General features: G+C 42.4%; 1 protein-coding gene across 1 annotated transcript in view; it reads right to left on the reverse strand.

Annotated features, from left to right (window-relative positions):
• Positions 1 to 12771, reverse strand: part of LOC126353355 (facilitated trehalose transporter Tret1-like) — a 308377-nt gene that overhangs the window by 148334 nt on the left and 147272 nt on the right. The window lies entirely within an intron of this gene.

Genomic DNA, 12771 nt, shown 5'->3' on the forward strand with positions numbered 1-12771 from the left:
GTAGAACGATGGGTTCGATGACGGTTTGGATGTACCGTGCACTATTCAGTGTTCCCTCGACGATCACCAGAGGTGTACGGCCAGTGTAGGAGATCGCTCCCCACACCATGATGCCGGGTGTTGTCCCTGTGTGCCTCGGTCGTGTGCAGTCCTGATTGTGGCGCTCACCTGCACGGCGCCAAACACGCATACGACCATCATTGGCACCAAGGCAGAAGCGACTCTCATCGCTGAAGACCACACGTCTCCATTCGTCCCTCCATTCACGCCTGTCGCGACACCATTGGAGGCGGGCTGCACGATGTTGGGGCGTGAGCGGAAGACGGCCTAACGGTGTGCGGGACCGTAGCCCAGCTTCATGGAGACGGTTGCGGATGGTCCTCGCCGATACCCCAGGAGCAACAGTGTCCCTAATTTGCTGGGAAGTGGCGGTGCGGTCCCCTACGGCACTGCGTAGGATCCTACGGTCTTGGTGTGCATCCGTGCGTCGCTGCGGTCCGGTCCCAGGTCGACGGGCACGTGCACCTTCCACCGACCACTGGCGACAACATCGATGTACTGTGGAGACCTCACGCCCCACGTGTTGAGCAATTCGGCGGTACGTCCACCTGGCCTCCCGCATGCCCACTATACGCCCTCGCTCAAAGTCCGTCAACTGCACATACGGTTCACGTCCACGCTGTCGCGGCATGCTACCAGTGTTAAAGACTACGATGGAGCTCCGTATGCCATGGCAAGCTGGCTGACACTGACGGCGGCGGTGCACAAATGCTGCGCAGCTAGCGCCATTCGACGGCCAACACCGCGGTTCCTGGTGTGTCCGCTGTGCCGTGCGTGTGATCATTGCTTGTACAGCCCTGTCGCAGTGTCCGGAGCAAGTATGGTGGGTCTGACAATGTGTTCTTTTTTGCATTTCCAGGAGTGTATATGGACACTCTTTCATGTTACTTACGTTATTTCAATCACAATATTTTTTTTTTGTACTGTCATCACCTCATATCTAGCTGTTAATGAAATGTCCAGTAATTTTATGTTTCAGTTGTAATTACGTTGGGAAGCGACTGATTTGGTGACGTGTTGATTTCCGCGCCGTCCAATCCCCATTATGTGCAAGTTTACAAAAGTCTAAGCTTGCAGTCTAAATTTCTTTTACGAAGTCGGATTAAGGTATTATAGCATTACTCAAACGTTTGCCACATGGTACCTGCTGCGCTAGTACTGGGAATGGCTGAAAGCAAGGAGAAACTACAGCCGTAATTTCTACCGAGTCCATGCAGCTCTACTTTGTGGTTAAATTATGACGACATCCTCTCCTGTAAAATATTCCGGAGGTAAAATAGTCCCCCATTCCGATCTCTGGGCGTAAAAAATTGAGAAGAATGGCGTTCTGTGGATCGGAGCGCGGAATGTCACATCCCTTAATAGGGAAGGTAGGTTAGAAAATTTAAAAAAGGAAAGGGATAGATTAAAGATTGATATAGGCAGAATTATCTAAGTTCGGTGCCAGGAGAAACAGGACTTCTGGTCACACGAATACAGTTTTATAAATACGAATAAGGGCAATGAAGGAGTGGGTTTAATAATGAATAAAAATAGGAATGCGAGAAGTTACTATGAGAAACACAGTGAATAAATCGGAGTAGCCAAGACAGACACGAATCCCACGCCTACCACAGTATACAAGTCTATATACCAAGTAGTTCCGCAGATGATGAAGATCAAGAGATGTATAATGAGGTAAAATAAATTACTAGATAGTTATAGGAGACGTAAAATTTCTTAGTCATGGGGGACTGGAATTCGATAGCAGGGAAGGGAGGGATAGCAAAAATATTAGCTGAAGATGAACTGGGGGAAAGGAATGAAGGAGGAATCCGCCTGCTAGAATTTTGCACAGAGCATAATTTAGTCACAGCAAACATTTTAGTTAAGGATCATGAAATGAAGCTGCATACGTGGAAGAGACCTGAAGACACCAGAAGGCGTCAGATAGATTATATGGTGGTAAGACAGAGATTTCAAGACCTGCCAGGCCAGCCGATACCGCTGATGCGCTGCTTCCTGGACTCAGGTAGGCAGACCTGCCCCAGATAGAATCCGCCCAGTGAGTTAACGACGACGGATGGTGAGCCAGCCAGCCTGGATGTGGTTTTTAGGTGGTTTTCGACATCCGACTAGGTGAATACTGGGCTGATCCACATGTCCCGCTCTGTTACACGTCTCGCAGACATTTGAAATCGTTCGCACTATTTCATGGCTTACACTAGACGCAGACAGCTGGGGTACACTACTTCCACCCCGGAGGGGTAAGGGGTGGAGATAAGAAGTGCATCCAGCCACCCTCTGACGCTAACATTACCAGATCCATAGTAATAGGGCCGACCCCATGTCGAAGTGGGACAAAGGCCAAGGAAGATGATGATGATGATGGTGATGACGACAGAGCGTTCGAAACCAGATTTTAAATTAAATGGTTCAAATGGCTCTGAGCACTATGGGACTTAACATCTATGGTCATCAATACTTCCACCCCGGAGGGGTAAGGGTGGAGACAGGAAGTGCATCCAGCCACCCTCTGACGCTAACATTACCAGATCCATAGTAACAGGGCCTAAACCGTGTCGAAGTGGGACAAAGGCTAAGGAAAATGATGATGATGATGGTGATGACGACAGAGGATTCGAAATCAGATTTTAAATTAAATGGTTCAAATGGCTCTGAGCACTATGGGACTTAACACCTATGGTCATCAGTCCCCTAGAACTTAGAACTACTTAAACCTAACTAACCTAAGGACATCACACAACACCCAGTCATCACAAGGCAGAGAAAATCCCTGTCCCCACCGGGAATAGAACCCGGGCGCGGGAAGCGAGAACGCTACCGCACGACCACGAGCTGCGGACAGATTTTAAATTGTAAGACACTTCCAGGGGTAGATATGGACTCAGGGCACAATTTTTTTGATTATGAACTGTAGATTAAAACTGAAGAAATTGCAAAGGATTGGAAATTAAGGAGATGAGACTTCAATGAGTTGAAAGAACCAGAGGATGTTGAAAATCTCAGAGGAAGCATCAGGCAAAAGTTGACTAGAACAAGGGAACGAAATACAGTAGAATAAGAATTGGTAGCTTTAAGAAATGAAATACCGAAGGCAGCAAAGGATTAAATAGGTAAAAAAGACAAGGCCCATTAGAAATTCTTGAACAAGACAAGAGATTTGGAATTTAATTCACGAAAGGAGAAAAGTTAAAAATACAAAAAAAAAAAAAACAGGCGAAAGGGAAGACAAATGTCTAAAAAATGAGACTGACTGGAAGTGCAAAACGGTTAATCAGAAAAGGCTAAAGGACGAATGTAAAGGTTTAGAAGCATATCCCACTAGGCAAAAGACAGATACCGCATACAAGAAGATGAAAGAGGCCTCTGGGGAAAAGAGAAGTACCTTTATGAACCACAAAGCAAACCAGTCCTAAGCAAAGAAGGGAAAGCAGATAGGTGGAGAGAGTATATAGAGGGCCTATACAAGGCAGATGAACTTGAAGCCAATACTAAAGAAAGGGAAACGGATGTGAATGAAGATGAGATGGCAGATATGATACTGCGAGAAGAATTTGACAGAGCTCTGAAAGACTGAAGTCGAAACAACACCTCGGAGGTGGACGTTATACCGTCAGAACTGACGATAGCATTGGGAGAACCAGTCATGACAAAACTCTTCCATCTGATGTGCAAGATGTATGACACAGGCGAAATACCCTCAGACTTGAAGAAGAATGTAGTAATCCCAATTTCAAATAAATCAGTTTTATAACAGGTGTGAAAATTACCGAACTATTGTTTAATAAGTTGGAAAATACTAACACGAATTCCTTACCGAAGAAGTGGAAGAAGCCGACCTCGGCGAAGATCAGTTTCGATTTCGCAGAAATGTTGGAACACGCGATGCTGTACTGGCCTACGACTTATCTTAGAAGCTACATTTATAGGATAAAATACAGGGAGAGAAAGGCTACTTACAACTTGTACAGAAACCAGACGGCAGTTATGAGAGTCGAGGGTATGAAAGGGAAGCAGTGGTTGAGAAGAAAGCGAGACGGATTTGTAGCCTAACACTGGTGTTGTTCAATCTGTGCGTTGAACAAGCACTAAAGGAAACGAAAGAAAAATTTTGAGTGTGAATCAAAGTTCAGAAAAAAGAAATTTAGGCTTGCCGATATTGTTGTAACTCTGTTAGGGACCGCAAAGGACTTCGAAGAGCAGTTGAATGGAATCTAAAGTGCCTCGAAAGGAAGATTTTTGCGGTACATCAAGAAAAGCAAAACAAGCATAATGGAATGTAGTCGATTCAAATCAGATGATGTGAAGGGAATTAGATTATGAAACGAGAAACGTAAAGTAGTAGACGAGTTTTGCTATTCGGGCAGCAAAATGATTGAAGATGGCCGAAGTAGAGAGTATATAAAGCGTTGACTGTCAATCACAAGACAAGCATTTCTGTAGAAGAGCAATCGGTTAGCGTCAAATATAGATTTAAGTGTGAGGAAGTTTTCTTCTGAAGGTATTTGTATGGAGTGTAGCCATGTGCGAAAGTGAAACATGCACGATGAACAGTTGAGACCAGAAGAGAAGAGAAGCTTTCGAAATGTGATGCTACAGAAGAATGTTGAAGATTAAATGGATCAGTCACGTAACTAGTGAGGAGGTACTGAATAGAATTGGAGAGACAAGAAATTTGCGGTACAGCTTCACCAAAGAATGGGATTGGTTGATAGGACACATTCTGAAACATCAGGGGATCATCAGTTTAGCATTGCAGGAAGGTGTTGGGGGTTAAAAACGTAGATGAAGAGCAAGACACTAATACAGTATGCAGATTCAGAGGGATGTAGGTTGCAGTAGTTGTTCGGAGATGAAGACGCTCGCACAGGGTACACTGGAACCGAAAGTTGCATCAAAATAGTCTTCGGACTGAAGACCATAACGACAACGACAACAACAACAACAACAACAATTACAACTACAACAAGGAGCAGTCTCACTTGAAAGTCTAGAGAAGTGTGGAATAGTTCGAAAAACATGCGATTAAAACTGTAGCAAGTTCCATCTCTCTCAATAGGCATTAGGAAAGCCGTTAGTGCAAGAGGCAGCGCAATGCTCTCTAAAGGCGGATATCTGGAATCGTGTCCTTATCCTGCACACAGTTTTAATTTGTGACGCAAACTCAAGAACAAAGGAAATTCCTTTCCGATAAAAGTAACAGAAATCAGATTCGTCAAGAATGTCGTGAACTACGTACTTTGAATTTTAAACAGATTATTATCAACCTTTTCTACTGTAAGGCTAAAACAAGCTAGTAAATTCCGAAGGTCAATGTTTAGTGACACAACTTCTTTCGCTCTTAAGGTGTTTGATGATAAAACGAATTAAGTATATTTACAGTCTATTCTCAGTCAGTTTCCTTTCCATTAGACGTGCTTATCTTTCATTAAGGAAAAAAAAAAACGGTTGCGCAATTTTGTCTCTCGATTGTAGCTCGATCAAGTGAATTCTGTGCTTGGAAGGACAGAGATGCATACAGAAACTGATTAAGGCGCATTATACCGGGAGTATAAATAAGATATTTTTAAATATTTGTTTAAAAACTCGATGAAAATGAGGAGGCAAGGATGGTTATTAAAATAAAAATAATACCAAACTCTCACAACGAAAATTTTTGCTTGAAAAAGTTTCTGATGAGTTAGGAGCTTTGTACACCGACTCCTTCCGCCAATTTTTGATCCTCGACGATACCATATTTAGACTGTTGTTCGAATGTGTGTGCATTCCTAAGGGGCCAAACTGCTGAGGTCATCGGTCCCTAGACTTACACACTACTTAAAGTAACTTATACTAAGAACAACACGCACACCTATGCCCGAGGGAGGACTCGAACCTCCGGCGAGATGGGCCCCGCAGTCCGTGACAAGGCGCCTCAAACCGCGCCGCCATTCCGTGCTGCAGATTTGGACTAGACAGAATCATTAACATCCTACTCTCACACCGTCTACATGTTTTTATCTTCATGGTGTGGATGGATTCAATGGTTCGTGTAGTTTGTCCATGATCACGTGATTAATCCATAACCGACACACCGATGACTGCGTAAACGATCTCTTCGAGGAACAGGTTGCCTGTATCACGGAAACATGTGCCCCCACTTTTTCCTTTGACGAACAGTTTTCCAATACTACTGAAGAGCGTGCACATACATGACATCCTTTCGCTACAGGTTGCTTGACCTTGATACACATCCTTTTTTCCACTAGCAATTTAGCTCCTATTCGATGGTGTCAAAACGTTTTTCCAAGACATGGGTCAGGTTTTGACCCGCGCGGGGTCTTACTCTTGATCTCCTGACATTTTGCTATAGGGACACTTGAAAAATGCTACGCATGTCAACTAAATTTTCCAAACTACGTAAATAGCTGCTAATATAATAATAATATATTCCTAACCACGTGTGCTTACTATAACTAGTGGCTAGTCTGCACAGAAATAAACAGATAGATTAAATGTAACTGGAGATGCTTACTAATATGTGGGAAATGAAATGTTTACAGTAATTGTGTGTTACCAGTTTTGACTTATGCCTGTGGAACATGGACTTTTAATACGAGACTCAATAAATGTACTGAGGCTTGCTTTCAGGGCAAAGAAAAACGGGTATGGACATAAAATGAAGTGAAAGACATAATTATGGCGGCGATGACTCTGAAGTGAAAGTGGGAAAGACATGTAGCCAGGCGAATGGATTTTAGATTGACCAAGTAAGCTCTTTCTCGGGTTTTAAAGTAGAAGAAATAACGGAGGCGATATTCTTAAGGAATTTGAGTAGATCACTTTACAAAGAAGAAGTATTAACTGCATGGGCGGATATCACTGAAAACTTCAGTGCAGGGAAAAGTCTAAGTTGGCCTTTATGTTTCGTTGATCTCTATTGTCTGATGGCGATGTTACCAATATTAATGATAATAGGGATTTTTAATTATCTACAGTCGTGAGAAAACTATATCTCGTTCCTTTTGTGACTCGCCAGGAAATTGTGTTGTATTACACAGTGGATACTTAGCCCCAGGTTGCTAACTACTGCCCTATAGCCATACAAAATAAGAATAAAGTTCCTACAGCACATAATTAGAAGAGTGTTGTAGTTACTATATAGTAACCCAGCGAGCGTTTTGAAATACCACGTGCGTGGACGATAGTTAACATACTAGCTCTAGCTAGTCAATAGATCCATATGACGATTATCTTGGACTTCTTACGCACTTCATTTGTACTGAGATGTGTTAAAGATTGAGTCTGTTAGTACAAGTCGACTAAGAAACCATGTTAGTTATATGCCTGATCTGCCAACACACGAGACACAGAGTATGAACGTTTACTCGACTGATCGAGAGCCATACATTCCGAAGAAAGGAACACTAGATGTCTATACTGACTACGTCAACATCGTGTTACATAGATTGCTGTAATCGACGATTGATGCACTGAACCATGCGCTCCCGTCTCGTTGATTGTTGTCATCAGAATAAATTTGCAGAGCTGGGTTAACGTCACTCAGTTATGTATTCGTATATTCACTAAACGTATAGTTTAGTTCCGCGTAATACTCGAGTGAAACGTTTAAAAACATTTTACGTCTCTGAATTAAGCACTGACAGATGCAGTGCACTTTGATTTTTGAACCATTAATTACCTGAACAACATAGTAATTGTTAATCAAGACACTGTAAATACCTGTTACAATTGACTTTCATTAGTTACTTTCACGTAGAAAGGAAACTTTCATCTAGAGATGAGTAAGTAGGTATATGTCGGTCAGTCTTCTGTGTCCATTCCCAGTAAGAAGGTTATTAATTTACTAGGGTGGCTAAACAGTAAGGTGGCAAGATTGACAGACCGTGGAGGCCAGTCCAGACGAACCCTCCTCCATTCAACCCCTAGTTGTTCTAATCATCCTCACTTAGGCCTAAATTTCCAGGTGGTTACGCACACCTACGTAAGTACTGGCGGCCTGCCTGCTTAAGAGTTTCCACCTAATCTACGCTTTACAAAAATAAATAAATAAACAAATAAAAATTCACATGTGAATTAGATAGCTAATAGACTCATACGCTTTAACACTCATAAATCCCATAGAGGTTTAATGATTATTTACCCTGTAAACGCACAAGTGGGCCCGTGTAGGCTCCAAGCGACACAAGCTGCCACTGGGGACGCTAGTCTGGGTGCAGCGTTCGTTTACCGAGTGTACCACGTCCATAACTGATGACAGCATAAAATTAAATTGACACACTCTCCACGAAAAGGTGTCAGATGAAAATATTTTCACCAATTGTGAACAACGCGAAAGTTGTTATTTATTTATCTATAAGTAATGTAACAAACGCAGTATGATTTTCTTCTGACATTTCGTCGACATTTTGTCGTACCTTTGATACTCAAAGGTTCGAACGGCTCTGAGCACTATGGGATTTCTCAGGTCATCAGTCCCCTAGACCTTAGAACTACTTAAACCTAACTAACCTAAGGACATCACACACATCCATCCCCGAGGGAGGATTCGAACCTGCGACCGTAGCGATCACGCGGTTCCAGACTGAAGCGCCTAGAACCGCACGGCCACAATGGTCGGCACCTTTGATACTCTACAAACATTTAATACTGCCGACGTTTTCAATCATGTTTCCCTCCGCACCTTCGCCAATCCTGATCGTGGATGTCAGTGAAACGCCAGGAAACTGACGACATCCTGTTTCTAAAAACAGAACATGCGGCGGAAACTGCACAGACGATCACGAAATCTTGAATGATTTTGTGTAAGTGTAGTTGTATTTTTAGTGAAACAGATAGGGCAGGAAATGAGGAACTATAGAACTCCAGCTATCTGAAGTTTTTGAAATCCAGTCTGTCCTTTCGTCCGAGGTCCACTCTATGCTGACGAAAGAGCCTGTATCCCCTTTATGTTCCAGTAAGGTATGTACTATTCGCCTTTTGTGACCCCGTTATCTTTTTTTTAAACACTTTGGGCGACAACCATTTGCAACAGCCCTTACGTTTAAAACAAAACGATAGATTTTGGTCTGTGAATATATTTTACACGCGTATTGTAGTTATGATTACTGAAAAATACTTTCACGTGGATTACATAATACGTTAGTGGCCTAAACTTATTTTCGTTGCTGTGTTTTCTCGGAGATCTGCCAGACAGAGAGAGTGGAATACGCTGGATTATGCATGTTTACAACTCGTGCCATGTGTCTTAGTGCTTTTAAACATTATTAGCCCCTTCCCCCCCTCCCCACCCCACCCCACCACAATACCATATCCTACCACGACTCCACCAATCCCCTTCCTGAAACAAAAGTTTAAAATTTAGAAAGCATGTCCATTTATCATTCTTATAACAACTGATGTTAAATGGAAATTTATAAGAGCGACTAAGCCGACAATAAGTTATAGGTTAAATCTTCGATGAAAACTTTACAGAAATGAAATAAAAGATGGTAGACAAACATTCAGCAAAGATCTATGTGGCTGATCTTAAACCGTTTAAGTGTGACATCTGTCTCTCAGACCATGGCGCTCTATTTTTCTGTTTATGTTGAAACATTTAACGCTGAGTTATGCGTTACATGAAGGTCTGTCTGCGATATGGAAACGTGACTTTGTAATAGTAGTTTTCTACCATATTATCAGTAATAATTCACTCTCTTTGTAAATAATCACCGTTAAGTAGTATATCGATGTATTTATTTCAGTTAGAATGAAGAGACCCTGAATGTAAATGTGTCACCCTGAAGTCAACTGATGGTCCAGATAGTTTTACAAAAAGTAGATGACGACTACGGTTCCGATGACTCCTTTGCTCCTGAGAATGATGATTTGTCATGTTACAGTCATAGTACAGGCACTGAAATAGATGAAAATGAAAATAAAAATAGTGAATGCCACGCAGATGGGAGTTCAGATTCTGGTGCAACAGAAGAAAGAAATGTCAGTTTTTCTGTGGGAAAACAAAGTGTTTCACATGGAACTCACAGGAACCACACAGTCACGGTGGAAGAAAAGGAAGATTGGGTCCCTAATGACCTGTCGACATCGAGGTCATTTGAGAAGGAACACAAGCTCTGATTGAGTCGAGAGTGGGGAAGGAAATCGACCGTGCCGCTTCAAAGGAAGCATCCCAGCAGCTCCCTGGGGCGATTTAGGGAAATTACAGAAACCCTTAACAGGGATGGCCGAATGCAGGTTTAAATCAACGTCCTCACCCACATACACACTCACATTGCGAGTCCACTGGACTAATTACTACACTACCTCGCTTGGTTACAATCACAGTAAAGTAAATGAAAATAATGTTATAAAAATAAAACTGATGTCACTAAAAGGCAGTGTTCTGTGGTGAACGTGGGGCTGATGTGCTATTCTATTATTCTGAGCAACGAATTAATCAGACATGTACCCTTTGCCCTGTGGCTCCTGCAAGAAGCAATTTCCACCCCCACACTACTACAGAAGTCAGACAGACGCTGATAACGTTCTGAAGAGAAATGCCTGAAAAACTTTCAGCAATAAATATCTTCTGGAGTCGTCCGCTGTAAGGAAATGACACAAAAATTCAAAAAATTCCCTGTTGGATACATGGGTACTGGAGTAGTGCTAGTTTGTGTAAGAACAACATGAAACTAACGAAAATTATATTTATTTTGCAAAAGTTCTAAGAAATCACAATGGCACTTTTAGTTATGAACTGAAAAAGTTATATCCTGGTTCTTTTCAGAATGTGAAGTTACCTCTCAAGGATACGATTCGCTAATGAAATTTCTAAACAAAGTTTAAGATTGTTATTGACTTAGCAGAATGGCTGAGAGGCGCGCCTACTCAACTTGAATAATTATCCTTTACAATGTTCCTAGGCACAGTCGAGGCAGTCGCATGTGAAATGCAGAGAAGTGTACTGTTGTGGAGGAAATACGGGGCTCGCAATAGCTGTAGCGTACAATACCATAAGCTGCGATGACTGCTGTCTGCGCCACTCGCTGCTGACAAATAAGATAACTCTCATTCTACCTGGATTGATCTTCGCCAATCAAACTCTCCCTACGCCTTGATGAAGTCAAGGGTTCCTATTCGCCCCTAGTCTAACTATTGGCGTGGTACACCTGTCAGATAACCAGTCCAACGCGATGCCACTCAAAAATTCGCTCGCAGGCGTTTCACTATAACTCTGTCCGTTCACACCGCACAATAAGTGTGTCGGCCAACACAGTGAACAACGCTTAATCGCAAGGACTCAGTATAGAGTCGCACTTCGATTCGCTCTCGACAGAGGTGCTCTCCCAGTGAAGTACTGAGGAGAGACTTGTTCCTCACTCCAAGAGTGACAATGGAACAGCGCCTCTCCATGCGAGACATGAAGGGGTATATCTTTCGGTCTCTTCCATTACTCCTTCAGCTCAAGGCGTCAGAAATATCGTCTGCCAATCAGCATTGCTCTTCTAAAACGGAAGAAGGCAGCCAATCCGGAAATCTGTAGTATCGGCGTTTGGCGTTTGCTGTCTCCCTGTGAAAATCTCTGAAACTGCGTGCTATGTGTAAAGAATGTGTAGGTTGGACGCTCCCACACAATGTAAAAGAATTTGCTTTTAAGCCAAAACACGGGGTCGTTCCCCCTTTCACTCGGGCACACGCTGTCTGCTCCACGGGCGGCCGAGGTTGACTCGTCTGCTGAAAGGACCGGCCTCCCGGTGTGTGGTCTGCCTCTCTCGAACTAAAAGCTCCTGTGGCCGTCGTGTCTAGAATGTATGTGTGTACGCCAGCCTCGAGTGTTTCAGCCCCGGTGCGTACTTGATATTTGTATATCGTTTATATGAATTCATACAACATTGACTTTATCTTATCAAGTTCAGGTTCGAATGAAGCGTCTTGATGTGCGGAATATGATTATGAGGGCGGAATATGTAAGCAAAGAACTGTAAAGTAGGTTTTAATTTCTTGGCAATATTGAAGTTTGTAATTTATTTGATGCGTAATTAAATAAAATATTTTCGTTATAAGCATTTTCAACATCTAAGATGTTGGTATAATAAGCAAGATACTTCTTTGAAGATATAACTGGTGCAATGGATGGCCTAAATAATGGTCTTTCAGAAAACGCTGTGACAAAAAAAGAACATCGCAAGAGCAACATTCCAGTTTCATGTGAAACGAGATGTTATAAAAACAAAGCGAGATCCGTTACCATTCCTTTCAGAAAAGGAAGAAGACACTGTTGAAGTGGATGATCGACAGCTGCAATAAAGGGTTTTCCAGATGTGCGAAATATATCATCCTGAATGTAAACGAGTTGTAGAAATGAACGAGAGGGAAAACCCTTTCAAAAACAAATCACCTGGTGTTGGATGGTATCGAACGTTGTTTTGAAGACGTCCAGAGAGAACATATACAAATAGCGAAGCTGAGACGGCAGCTGGTAGCTGTGTGAGTGAGAAGGATATTCGTAGTTGGTTCACACAAAGTAGTTAATGCCATAAGGATGAAGTTCATTTTGATATATTACAGGGGCCAACAAGAGTATTTAATGGAAATGACACATCTTTTTTATTACGACCAACAAAAACTAAAGTGCAACTAGAAAGGAAAGACTAAGACTTCAATTATAGTTTTTTTTCTCTGCATCAGGAATAATAGTCCCATCAATGGTAATTTTTCTGCGTCAAA

Source organism: Schistocerca gregaria, chromosome 1 (genome assembly GCF_023897955.1).
Source record: "Schistocerca gregaria isolate iqSchGreg1 chromosome 1, iqSchGreg1.2, whole genome shotgun sequence".
Lineage (NCBI taxonomy): Eukaryota > Metazoa > Arthropoda > Insecta > Orthoptera > Acrididae > Schistocerca > Schistocerca gregaria.